This window comes from Megascapheus bottae, chromosome 21 (assembly GCF_031878675.1).
Source record: "Megascapheus bottae isolate mThoBot1 chromosome 21, mThoBot2.hap1, whole genome shotgun sequence".
NCBI classification, from domain to species: Eukaryota; Metazoa; Chordata; class Mammalia; order Rodentia; family Geomyidae; genus Megascapheus; species Megascapheus bottae.
Genome location: NC_143529.1, coordinates 25,983,026 through 25,997,346, shown reverse-complemented (window position 1 = coordinate 25,997,346; position 14,321 = coordinate 25,983,026). Strand labels below are relative to the sequence as shown.

General features: G+C 37.5%; 1 long non-coding RNA gene across 2 annotated transcripts in view; it reads right to left on the bottom strand.

Annotated features, from left to right (window-relative positions):
- Window positions 1-14,321, bottom strand: part of LOC150048828 (uncharacterized) — a 219,157-nt gene that overhangs the window by 127,874 nt on the left and 76,962 nt on the right. The window contains exon 3 of one of the 2 annotated variants that reach the window (XR_016539101.1): window positions 7,752-7,910. The exons of the other annotated variant lie outside the window; for it this stretch is intronic. This is a non-coding gene — a long non-coding RNA (uncharacterized LOC150048828). Of the gene's footprint in view, window positions 1-7,751; window positions 7,911-14,321 lie in introns of those variants that run through there. 2 annotated transcript variants of the gene reach the window in all.

Below are 14,321 nucleotides of genomic sequence, written 5' to 3'. Positions count from 1 at the left end.
GATCCCTTCTGGGAAACAAAATCTACTTTAGGTTTTTCTATAGAGATAATTTAATAATGAATTGTTATAAGAAAATCAGTCTTAAAAGTGAAAATGGCACAAAGAGAACAATGAGAGATCATGCTACCTAGCATAGGACACTAACAGAAGAAGCTGGCTTTCATGAGAAGTTAAAATCTTGGAAAGGAAAAATCCCCCAATGAAATAAATCTCAAAACAAAACAGATGAAGTACTGGCCAGTGGAGGACTGAAATGCAAGAATTTGGAAAGCTGGCAACAAGCTTAATATCTATAGCCTCAAGGCTATAAGTGTTAACTGTTTCTCCCTTCTTTTATAGTCCATTTTTGTCCCTTTGCCTTTAGCCAGCAATTCAGACGACTGAGGTTTTTGCTTGATGAGATGAATCCATCTCAATGGTTCCATCCTTTTAGTGGTTGTTACAGGATTTTTTTTGTAACTTTTACCAGAAGACAAAGGAATCCTAAGAAGTATAACCAAAGAATTCTTTTACTCCTTCACTTGATGTCACTCCTGCCACTGTCATACAAAAGTATCCTTGCAGGATCAAGTACTACATCTGGCATGTTTCGTTACCAACCAAGATGGCCAGAATATTCAACTCCCAACTTGATGGATGCCACAACTCTACCCCACACATGGAACAAAGGCAAGCAAAACTGTCAACCTCACCATTCTGTGATAGGAAGTAAACAGTCTGAAAATAGGTTATCAAGTGCAATCCTGAGAAGAAGCATTTCTGTTTCTCTAGCCTTGCCCCAGGGTTCTGGGATTGCAATTGTAGGAGAAACAGTATCATGGTACTGGCTCACTAATTCTGACCTCTAAAATGGAACCTCAAAAGGGCTCTGTTCTTCTCAATGCAAACCTGGCCCTGTCTTTACATGGTTATTCTGCCAATATGTCAGGCTCAGCTGCTCCTGGACATGAACTACTGTGATGAATTATTGATGGAGTTTATCTCCTTAATCTCCCTTCATGCCACTATGGCCCTGTCTCTAAGTGACACCCTGTCTCTACAGATGACTATTTCTTTTTCTTTCATTTCTTTTCTTATTTTTTTTCCAATCCTGGAACTTGCACTAAGGGCCTGGGGCACCGTAATTGTGCTTTCTCAAAGCTATCACTCTATGACTTGAGCCACAGTACCACTTCTGGCTTATTCTGTGTATATAATTTCCAGGAATGGAACCCAGGGCTTTGTGCATGTTAGGCAAGCACTCTACCACTTGGCCACGCTCCCTGCCCCCACAAGTGACTATATCTTTTTTTTTTTTGTGTGTGTGTGTGTGTGTGTTTACATATTTTTATTGTAATTAATAGAAGGGCTACATTATATTTGCCAGATAGAAGGTGCATTAATTCACATACATTGATGCCCTTTCTCATGTCTTGGTCCCCATTTCCCCCATCTTCTTTTCCCCCTTCCCTATCCAATTTCAAATAACCAAATACATATATATCCAATATATCAGATAACAAAGTAAGATACTGTAACAATATAAGATAACCAAGGGACAGCAAAAGAGATGAGAGATAATATAGTACATTAAGGGCAACAATCACTCATTATATGGCTTTTGTTTCTATATCCTGGAGGTCCTTTCAATTAGCTTCATATTATATGGCCTTATGTATCAAAGTTTTGCTCTATTGCAAATCTCTGTTATGAGAGGCCAAGGTTTCTATGAGAAATGAGGGAAACCGTTGAGCCTAAGTTCCTTTGAGTCTGGCTTACTTCACTTAATGTGATTTTTTCTAAGTCTTTCCATTTCCTAACAAATGGGGCGATGTCATTCTTTCCGACAGCAGTGTAGAATTCCATTGTGTAAAAATACCACATCTTGTTGATCCACTCATCAACTGAGAGACATCTGGGTTGGTTCCATATCTTTGCTATGGTAAATAGTGCACCGAAGAAAACTAAAGTTGGATCCTTCTTTGTCACCCTGCACTAGAATTAACTCCAAATGGATCAAAGATCTCTAGGTAAAAGCCGACACACTGAAAACTTTACAAGAAGATACAAGGAGATACACTAGGCCTCCTTGGCACAGGTCGAAACTTTCTTAATAAGAACCAAGAATCACAACAAATCAGAGAAAGGCTGGATAAGTGGGACTGCATTAAACTGCAGAGCTTTTGTATGGCAAGGGACATAGCTAGTAAATTAATTAGGAAGCCTACAGAATGAGAGAAGATCTTCACCAACCATACAACAGACAAAGGGGACAAAGGCCTCATATCTAAAATATATCAACAGCTCAAAAAATTGAATCACTCCCAAACTCATCTCCAAAGAAACAACCATCCCATTAAAAGATGGGCCAAAGACTTAAAGAGAGTCTTCTCTGAAGAAGAAACAAAAATGGCCTATAGACACATGAAGAAATGCTCAAAATCTCTGGTCATAAAAGAAATGTAAATCAAAACAACTCTAAGATTCCACCTCACTCCAGTTAGAATGGCCAGGATCAAGAAAACTCATAACAACAGATGCTGGAGGGGATGTGGCCAGGAGGGATCACTACTACACTGTTGGTGGGAGTGCAAACTCGTTCAACCACTATGGAAAGCAGTATGGCAGTTCCTCAAAAGACAAGTGACTATTTCTAGTTAGCAACTATTACTAGTTGCCCGGTAACTTTGGGCAACTGTGGAAAAGTCTTAAGCTGAATTTTCATGTATTTCTTTTGTTTTATTTTGGTTTTGGTTTTTTTGAGGGAGCGGTTCATGGGGCTTGAACCTTGGGCCTCGGCAATTTCACTGAGCTCTTCAGCTCAAGGCTACCATCCTACCCTTGAGCCACAGCACCATTTTGCATTTTCTAGAGATTAATTGGAGATAAGAGTATCAAGGCTTTGTAGTGTGGGGTTGGCTTTGAACTGCAATCCTCAGATCTCAGCCTCTTGAGTAGCTAGGATTACAGGCATGAGCTACCTCACCTTCCATATGTATTTTTGAAGCCTCCAACTGACCAGGTAAGCCAAGAGTTACTTAAAGTCCCTAGGAATTCATACCATTTCAGAGCTGTGTCTGTTAACCTCATAGTCTTAATATGTTTCTTTTCCCATGGCCACACATAGTAGAAAGACTTAAATGAATATGTAAACATACTAATGCAAACATAAAATTCTTTCATCTCTTTTTAAATTTTTTTTCATAGCACTCACCACTACTGAAGTTACATTATTTTTAAATTTGATAGCCTTTCATCTTTTATCTTCCTGGTTATAATCTAAGTCTATGAGGACTTGAAGTCTTAATCAGCACTACTTCTCCAGAAGTGCTTAGCACAGTGCCTGACATGAAAAGACCCTTGTTAAGTAATTTTTAAATAAATAAAAATTTCTCAAAGGCAGTTTGGCAATCCCTATAAAAATGATTCAAGGCTTACAGTGTAAAAATTTCAATTCTAAGAATTCATCCTTAGAAAATCCATACATCGAGTATCATTCAGTCAGAAAGAATTGTTCTTAGCACAAGATCTGATAAAGGAAATTTTATAAACATACATTCAGAGATCATTTATCTAATATCTCAACAAGTAATTACTGAATGCTTACCAAATTTCAGGCATTTGGCTGGGACTAGGGACACAACAGATAAAGGACAGAGAGAAAAAAGACAAGATCCAGGAGGCCAGAGAAATTGGGCTATTTTGTCTTTTTATAATGCAGCAACTAAGTGAACATTAGCTTATAGGAATTCCACTAATAATCACAATAATAATGAGGATATTTTACATTTGCATAGCACTTACAACTTTTCATGGTAATTCTCTAGCCATTATATTTCTTAAAATTAGGTTCGATTAAACTGCACTTGAACTTCATTATTAGATCTTTTCTAAGAGCTGAGAGACTGTTGGCCCTTTTACATTAATTATGGACATATAAGATGAATTAATCAAATTCTGCTGTATTTGTTATCAAGGTCAATTGAATGGGGAAAAAAGTTACTCTGCAGGGTTTTGAGTAGGTTGCAATGGAAAGGATCTAGGGAAAATCAAGTAAATAAAAAGTTCTTGAAATTATTTTATTTTTAGATGAGTCCTAAACCCTTGTCTGGGTAAAGCATGGCCAGTAGTCTTCAAAGACACCATTGTCCTGCAGACTCAGATTCACTGCCAGAAATGGCTTTTGGATGGAGCTATTATGACTCTAACTGCCAAGCTGCATACTTGCTTGATGCACTACCAAAACCCTGAGAGAAGACTCAACAAAATATTCAACAACATAGGTGTTTGTGTGGTTACATACAGAATTTTTACCTCTGAAGTTTATGCTGGCACCTCTTTTCATCCAGCTTCCTCCTTTATGGACTTTAATCAGGCAAGTATAACTGAGACAGAGCTTGAGGAGAGGACGCATAGAGTGACAGGCAAATATTTTTGTGGGGTCCCTGTATAAACAATTTTATTTCAAATATGTTATGAAACCTGATTGGTTCTCGGTACAGTATAGTGATTTATCAATGAAGATTTTTTAAATATATTTGTATTGTAATTCATAGAAGGGTTACATTATGTTTGCCAGATAGAAGGTGCATTACTTCACACACATTGCTATCCTTTCTCATGTTTTTGTTCTCATTTCCCTCTCTCCACTTCCTCTCCTCATCTCGTTTTCCCCTCTTCAATGAAGAAAAAGGAAAGTACAAAAGAAGAATGTGTGCTTGTGTCTAGTAAAGACACATAACTTCTAATTACTCTGCTAATTCTGGCAGAATCTTTCATTGTCTTTCAAGTCAAATCTGTGATTCCTAGTTAATTTGAAGACCACTGCCATGAGAAAAAAAAAGTAGCAATGCGGTTAGTACACATAATGTCAGAGAAATTAGAAATCTGTTGGTGTAAACATAATAGTGATCCTCCTGTTCCTGTTGTATGCCCCCGAAACTGTATATCTAATGTCCTTTTTATGATTAGACCGTAATGTCCTGTTAACCCATCTCTCTACTTGGAAATACTGTCAAAGTTCCTTTCAGAAGTTATTGTACTTTATTGATTATAACCACAAGTTAAACCTTTTCAGAATTTTAATCGTTTTTTTTTCTAAATTTATTGTACAGAGGAGTTTGTTTTTTGGTTCCAGTTCAATGAATCGAAGTAAGGGCCTGGGTGCTGTCCGTGAGCATTTTGTATTCAAGGTTAGAGCTCTACCAGTTTGGCCACTTTAGGCTTTTTGATGGTTAAGAATTTCACAGTCTTCCCTGCCTAGGCTGGCTTTGAACCACAGTCCTCAGATCTTGAGTTGCAAGAATGACAGGCATGAGCCACATGCTACTGGCTCAGGGGAGATCCCTTAACCATGTTCGTTTGGGCCAGGAGCATAGCCTAGTGGTAAGAATGCTTGGCTAGCATGCATGAAGCCCTGGGCTCCATTCCTTAGTACCACATATTAAGAAAAAGCCAGAAGTGGGGTTGTGGCTCAAGTGGCAGAGTGGCAGCCTTGAGCAAAAAGTGTCCAAGGACAGTGCCTAGGCCCTGAGTTCAAGCCCCAGGACTGGCAAATAAATATATAAATAAATGAATGCATAAATACATAAACACATAAATAAAATAAAGAAGTTTGTTTATGTATGTAATGTATCTTGGCCACTTAATCCTTCCAGTACAAAAATCCACCTCTTAAGCTGGGTGTGGTTCACACCTGAAATTCTCGCTACTCAGGAGGCTGAGATCTGAGGATCAGGGTTCAAAGCCAGCTGGGGCACAAAAGAACCTGAGCCTCTTATCTATAATTAACCTCTAGAAAACAAGAAATGGGCTTGGCTCAAAAGTAGAGCTAAAGAGGTTCAAACCCCACCACAGGGAAAAAAATTAATCCACCTCTCCTCCTTTGCCTAAACCAATTTTAACTAATTTTCTTGTCCCATGTTCATACATGCATATAAAGCATATTAACCCTTCATCTTGCCTGCTTTCTGCCTGCCTTCCCCTCACTTGTCCTTTCACCCCTGATTTATCCATATTTCACCTTCCTAATATTCATTTTTGTTAAAGTGTAAGGCAGAGAGTTTAGCATATATAATCCCATATAAAGGCCTCATCAAGATAAAGCATTGCATAGTGGAATGTGTATAAAAAGTAGAAGATAGAAGCAGGTTTAGAAGTAGTGCTTGATGCTAATCTGTGAAAATGTTTTCAACCATAACTACTCGTATATGAAAAAATGATAGAAATTTCCCCAAATTTAACCATAAAAGTAATCATTTCCATTCAAATGCCATATATGATGTACAAAACCAAAGAAACTTCCAAACATGCTAAAGGAAAGACTGCATTATGCAACTGCTTTCTGAATGGACGATGTTACAAAGTCACTGTGATATAAAGACATGCACCAGCTGCAGATAGTTCATGCCTATAATTCCAGCTACATCTTCCACAGCCAGCTTGGGAAGGAAAGATCTTGAGTCTCTTATTACCAATTAACCATACACACACACACACACACACACACACACACACACACAGCAGAGGTGAAATGTGGTTAAGAGTGCTACCTTTGAAAAAAAAATTTCAGGGACAGTGACAAGGCACTGAATTCAAGCTCAGGATTAGCAAAAATAATGTATGGTCAAAGAGTTTATAATTTAAAATATAAGGAAAAGAATCACAGTGTATTTATAAATAGATCTAAAGTAGTTACAAATTTTGTGTTGTTTATGCAGACAATTTCTTAATGTTATAACTTGCTGTAATCTCTTTTCTCATTCTAAATAGTATTTTTCTATACATCTAATCTTGAAATCATTTCACTAAAAAGATCCTCGAAATCATATACATTTCCAGTCTCAGTAAACCTAGATCTATCCCTGATTATAAGGCTGTATTTCAAAAAATAGCTGACTTGTCAATTGAAATTTGTCGTTAGCTATTAAAAAAATAGTGTGTAGATTTATGAGTCTCTCTAGGTAATAAGCACAGCATTTACTCCCCAAAAGAAACCATTCAAACTATTTTTTAAAATATATCCATCCATTCATAGCAAATGAGACTTTCATTATATATATATATATATACACACACACATATATGTGTGTGTTCACACAAATAATCCCTAACCTCTTCATCCTGAATGCCATAAGATTGATAAATATCATACCTGGAAAGATTCTTGTCTTGGAGAATTCATTTTATACTTAAACAAAGCTTACATTAATTTTATCTTTGTTTTCCTACCAGCTCCTACTTACATGGAGTTCTCTTGGGAGCAGATTCTAACATATCGAGGACTGTTACAGCCAGCTGTGCAGGGCTGGGCTGTGGGCCAATGTGTGTCAATGTGTGGAAGGCCAGCAGGTCAGCAGAATCCTAGTGGGGTTCAGCTAAAACAGCATCCCCCAAGGAAAGGCGTCTACACTTCATCACCGGGGAAAACAAATTTCACAGCCCCCTCAGCTACATATGACCAAAACCAGACCCCAGTGCAAATTGAGCATCTGTGTTCTGGGTGGTCACTTTGAATAATACAGCAGATAGAAGAGAAGACCAGGATAACAGGGGATATGTTTTTAAAAAAACAGAATATATTAGTGTTAATCCTATACAACCATGCTTTTCAATAGGATAAGGCAAGAGAAGGACAAAATGCCTCCTGTTGGAGTCAATACAAAAAAAGTGACTCACTGACATTATCTTGTTGTAGACTTGGCTTATATTGTCCGAATTTGTGTCAGTCAAGGTATTAACATGGTTAGTGTTAACAGTAATAGCAGAAAAAATCCCAAAGTCAAAATCTCAATAGCTAACAAGATAGAAATTCAGTCCTAACCTATGCGAAGTTCAATGTGTATGTTTGTAAACTGTCCTCCAAAATGTGACTTAGGAAAGCAGGTTGCTCTTCTCACGTGGGTCAGCCATCTTGTCCTGGAGACACACCTCTGAAAGGTAAGAAGGGTAAGAAAAACTTAGAACCATGTAGAACTTTGCAGCTGTCAGACTGGGAATGGATTTTTTTCACTTCTGCCCACATTGCTCTAGCCAGGATTCAATCACATGATTGTAGGAAAGATAGAAAAATACCATTGCAACAAAAGAAAAAAGGTATACCAGTATGGGTGATATCACCACAAACCAATTAAACCTTAAATTTTAACGTCAAGCTCTCCATACCAAAAAATAAATTATCAGGGGTCAGGAGTTTGGTCTAGTAGTAGAATGTTCACCTAGCATACACAAAACCCTCAATTCGATACTTTGGTACCACATACATAAAAAAAGCCAGAAGTGGCACTGTAGCTCAAGTGGGCGGGCTCTAGCCTTGAGCAAAAAGTGTCCAAGGACAGTGCTCAGGCCCTAAGTTCAAGCCCCAGGACTGGCAAAAAAAAAATCTATCATATTGAAAAAACTTCGAAAATCTCCAATAATAACTAGAACTCATTATTTAACTTCCTGCTGGAAATTCATAAAAAGGTTATAATTTTATCTAGAGTATCTTCTTATGTTTAAGTACATTGATTTACCATATCATCTTTTATTTGTTCCCAGTTAATAATTACCACATGGAGTGAAGCCAATAGAATTAAAATTTAAAATTCAGAAATATTTCCTCTTTGGCCAACCCATTCTCTCTTCCTCAGGACTCCTGGTTGGTACCAGTGCTAACATAGACTTCAGTGTATTTAGTTCAGTCTGATATCCTTTCCAGCGTAATTCTATAAAGTATTCACATTTAATTTGGGAAATAATTTGAACTACAAAATTAGGCTGGTTAATGACTTCAAATGTTATCATATTATTGCTCAGATTTTTGCATTGTAATCAGAATATTCCAATATGTTTGATTCAGCCTTTCTTCATGAGGTTTTAATAATGATCTATGTCCTCAGATACTGGTAGAGGAAACAAGCAAAATCCCCTTTCAACTAAGTTTGAACATTATTGTGGATGACATACAAAAGGTCTTCAGGATAGCTATGATCATGTTAAAAAAAAATCCTAAGAAATCATGCACCAACCCTACGAGATTTTTTTGTTCCAATTTTCCTAAACCTTTAAAACATGCAAGTTATTTTTCATACTTATTGCCACTGCTCTGCATTCTTATCTTTCCCTTTTACTTTGGTATATCTCACACAAATTATAAAGCATTTCTAGCATAAAAAAACCTAGACATGCCAGGTGCAGTGATTTACGCCTGTAATCTTAGCTTTTTGGATCATGGTTTAAAGCCAGCCTAGGCACTGAAATGTCCATGAGACTCTTATCTCCACATAACCCAGAAAATCAGAAGTGGTACTGTGGCTCAAATGGTAGAACTCTAGCTTTGAGCTGAAGTGCTCAAGGACAGAGCCCAGGCCCAGAGTTCAAGACCAACCAAAAACTAAATACATACATGCATGCATACATACATGAAAAATCTACAGAGAGGGGATTTTCCCAGCACCTTGTAAAGCATCTTCACTGGGTGGTGTCATGTTGGTATCCCCACAGCCCAGTTTCACATGTGTTTGTTTAAACTGATAACTCTAACTCAGTGTTTTATTAATGAAAATAAATGCATCTCCAATGATAAACAGATAATTAAATAGGATCAGAAGCCTTCAATCTCCTTGAGAAGAAATTTCAACCTCTTCCCTACTTTCATTACAGGAAATTTAGTCAACATCACTGTTTCTTTAGTATGTGCTGTCAAAATAGAAAAATCAAATTTTAAATTTTTCCACTTTGGGCTCTGCATTTAAACAGAAAAATTCAAAAATGTCCTCTCAGAGGAAAGAACTTTTAGGGGGAAAAAATTAACCAAATAAATTCAATAAGCCTCCTACCAGGAGTCTCCCTTCTCTGGCTTTTCCCTGCCGGGGGAAAAAATAAACTTTCCATCTGATCCTCCCTTGCTGACAGTCTCTTCTAACTGCATCACAAATTGAACTTTAAAATAAATAAATGAATAGCACCAGCTGTGATGGGACTGGAATTGCAAAGATGGATGCACAGGACCTTATGAGAGAGAAAATTGCAGCATTAACTCAATGCTTTTATAGGTGATCCATCAGAACCTGGCAGTGAAAAGATCTGTAGGTTAACCTTGACCAACTCTCTTCCATTTCCATCCCCTACTAAACACACACACACACACACACACACACACACACACACACACACACACACAATGGAAAGGGTGGCCTGTGGTCTGATGCTGGAGTCTACCTGTATATACCCCTCCTGCACAGAATAAGACCCCTTCAGTTACACAAGAATTGAATACAATGAAGAGAATCCCCTTTATCTCTCGGTTTTCTCTAAATATGAACATATAACTCCCATCCCCAAGTGGACTGTAAAACCTTTAGAACTAGGAGAATTTTATATTACTTTATATCCCTCACAATGTTTGAGTACTGTTCTTTAGACTTTCTAGACATTCACTAAGAATAAGGTATAGATTGTAGGTCATAAGTCATAGCTTATGACCAAGCTTCCAGGACCTTGTTCCATCATGTTTGAATTTTGAGCCTCTTTCTGTACAGTTGATGTTATAGTAAAACAAATCTTTTATTACTTTCATCACTGAGTTATGAAAAGAATGGGTAACAGTATCAAGATAAGGTCAGAGAGAGTAACACAGGCTTTATCGGTCTCTAGGACTCCTTGTTTCAACTCTAACAACTCTGCTTTTGTCTATTTTATGTCTTGGAATCACACATAAAATTTTTCTTAAACCAGGCACCCATGACTTACACCTGTAATCCTATCTATTCAAGAGGCTGAGATCTGAGGATCGTGGTTCAAAGCCAGTCCAGGCACTAAAGTCTGTGAGATTCTCATATCCATTTAACCACCAGAAAACTGGAAGGTGCTGGGGCTCAAGTAGTAGAGCTCTAGTCTTGAGCTGAAGAGCTCAGGGACAGGACCCAGGCCCAGAGTTCAAGCCCTATGACTGACCAAAAAAAAATGCTTGAAAACAGAGCTGTGGTGCTTAGAAAAATGTAGAAAACATTATTGCATAAGAATTTGCTTTCTAAGCTATGAAACAGTGTAATTTACTCCTACAGAATTGTATTGAGATATAATTTAGGTAAAAGGAAACACACATCTCAAGAGTAAACTGAGTGGCTTTCTATGTATGTGATGTATAAAGACACACTCTCTATCCAACACCAAGACAAAGCCTAAACAGTTCCCTTACCTACAAAGTTCTTTCATTCCTTTCTTGATTCACTCTCCATTTAAGAGCCCTTTTGCAGTCCTTCTTGAAATACACACAGAGCTGCTTCAGGCAAATGATCTGAGCTCATCACCATCCACTACTTTTTCCTGCTCTAAAACTCTATTTAATTGGAATTGTGTAGCACATACTCTTTTGTATCTGGTTTCTCTTTTTTCAGGTAGCATCCAGGAGACTCATCCATGCTGTTTGCATCTTTTTTTTTTTTTACAATTGAAGTTAATATTTTCTTTTAATATATAGTATCTCCTCATATGAATATGTCATAGATTGTTGCTCCATTAATTGTTGATAATCTATGAGAGGGCTGGGTGTGTGGCCTAGTGGTAGAGTGCTTGCCTAGCATACACGAAGACCTGGGTTTGATTCCTCAGTACCATGTTCATTTCTCTTGGATATTTAGAAGCAGAATTTTCAGATGGGCTTAACTTTATAAGAAACTGTAAATCAATTTATCTGAAATTATATATCACTTTGTATTACCATCAGTAAAGTGAGTTTCAGTAGCTTATATTATCTGTTTGTATGTATATCAGGGATTTTAATTTTGATAATTTTAATAGGTTCCTAATACATGATTGTGGCTTGAATATACATTTTTCTGGTGTTAATCATCTTTTCTCTTTGTGCGTTAGTCATCCTAATGCTATTGTTTAGACAGTTTTTATCATAGTTTTATAAGGGACCTTTTTATATTCTGAATAAATATCCTTTTTAGATACATATTTGGGGAAGGTATTCTTCCTGCCTTTGACTCTTTATTTATGGTATCTTCGAAGGACAGAATGTCTTTAATCTTTATGATGTTTCATTTATAAATTCTTTACTTCAGCTAAGATTGGCAAGAAAGGATATTCACTAACACTTTTTTCCAGACACTTTCCAAATCTATCTTCATATGTAGTGCCACCATTGAATTATGTGTTTTTATTTGTTATTGTCACATTAGATCTTAAGAGTTGTCTAAGCTTAAGATACTTTGGCAACTTGATTTAAGACGTAGAATCTCTTACTATCTATTGAAGCTTATAGAGCATTTAAATTGATTTAAAAAAAATCTCTCTTTGTCCATCTACCAAGATGTAAAGAATTTGATGAGGGATCTGTTGATGGTGCCAAAGTGATCCACTCATAATAATAATACAACAAAAGACTTGTCTCAAAAACTGCCTGCTAGCTCCTACATAAATATCCTAGATGCTTTCTATTCTGTAGACAATGGCCAACTCCTGCTGCAATGCCTATGTCTGTTGTAAATACTAAACTAGCATGAAAGTGGACCAAAACGGTTGAGGACTGAACTACTCTCCCCCCTAAATCTGGTCAAAGGACACTGGACATGCTTTACGAATCAAAGTTCCTGACTTTTTGCCTCCGTGAAGACTGGCTGCTGAGTCTGAACAAAGAATATTCAACCTTGGTGTTCTCTAGCTCCTTTGGGGAGCTTTTCTAAAAAGATATATTGTTACTGCTCCGGTTTGCATCACCATTTGGTTTAATTATTATTCATAATTGGGAAATAATTAGATAAAATGATGATGTAAACCCCAGTGGAAAATAGACATCTCTTAAGAACTCTAATGTGTTCCATCACTTAAAAGGAAAGGGATATGACTTACTGGAGGAAAAAAAAACTAATTAGAAAAGCAGACCCATCTTCTCCCTCTCCTCATATTTCAGGCATGCTGGCAAGTGCTCAGAAATGATCAGAGAGTGGCCTATTTCTCAAGGACCCCAGGAGAGTATGAGAATTTAAGTCGTCATCTCAGGAAAGAGCCTTGAGCACTTGTCTTTGCCGTTTTATGATCTCCACGAGGAAGAAAGAGTTTGGCTCTCCAAACTGGGATGGTCATATGAGACAAACTCAAGGAAAACTGAGGCTCTACCCACACCACGGTAAATGTAGACAAATTAGGATTCCTGCCAAGAGACACATGCTTCAACAAAGTGAACGGAGGCATGAATGTTAAAGATAACGCACTCACAGAAAAAAGGAGACAAGACTTGCATCCAGAGACAAAAATCAGAAACGTTTGCTAGCACAAGGAGATGAGGGAAGTAAAGACAGCTACAGGTGTGAATACGACAACTTAGAAACCCCACATAAGTCTAAACACACAGTTACCTCATTTTTTTTTGCCAGTCCTGGGCTTTGAACTCAGGGCGTGAGCACTGACCTTGGGCTTTCTCAAGGTTAAAGCTCTACCACTTGAGCCACAGCACCACTTACAGCTTTTTTCTATGTATGTGGTACCGAGGAATTGAACCCGGGTCTTTGTGCATGCTAAGCAAGCACTCTACCACTGGACCAAACTCCCGGCCCTCATTTTATTTTTTAAAAATCAAATTAACAACAAAAACATCAGATAAAGCTCCAAGGAAATCCAGGATTGTAATGAAAGGGACGGCTTTATGAAAATGATGTTTTGGTGAAAGTCCTATTTAAATATTTTTTATGAAAGCATAAATGTTTATTAATCAATTATTATATGGTCATTTGTACATTTAAAAAAGATGAAATCTTGAAAAGAAAAATGAACACTGCAAAGGCATTTCATTTTTCTTTACACTTCCTCCCAACTGGTCTAGTCAGACAGCTATCTCGAAACACTAGTTGAAACGTAAACCTAACTTTGTAAGACTCAGTTATCAGCTATAAATGAAAACATGTTAATGGTCTCAGATCAGCAGCTCAATATCAGGACTCTAGAGTGTAACAAATTTGAATCCCAAATTGAAGACCTGATTCTCAACAGATATCCTCCCTCTCCTCCTTACTTTCTGCTCAGCCCTTCCTTTTAAAAGAGTTATGAATCCTGAGATCTGCTCCGTGGAGGGGAAGCTCCTAGGACGTTGGCATACCTGGAACTGCCATTCTGAGGGGTTCATATTATTCATTCAATTACCACCAAGGAAAAGCCTCTGGGTGTGGTGGTTTCACACACACACACACACACACACACACACACACACACACACACACACACAGTGAGAAAGAAGGAGTAACACAAGCAGGGCAATTCAGTATGAAATGGATTATCGAGAAAGAGATCCAAAGAGAGCCTGAGGAATGAGACTGTGGAATGACATATGTACGGTTCATGAGTTTTCAGTAAATGGTGAA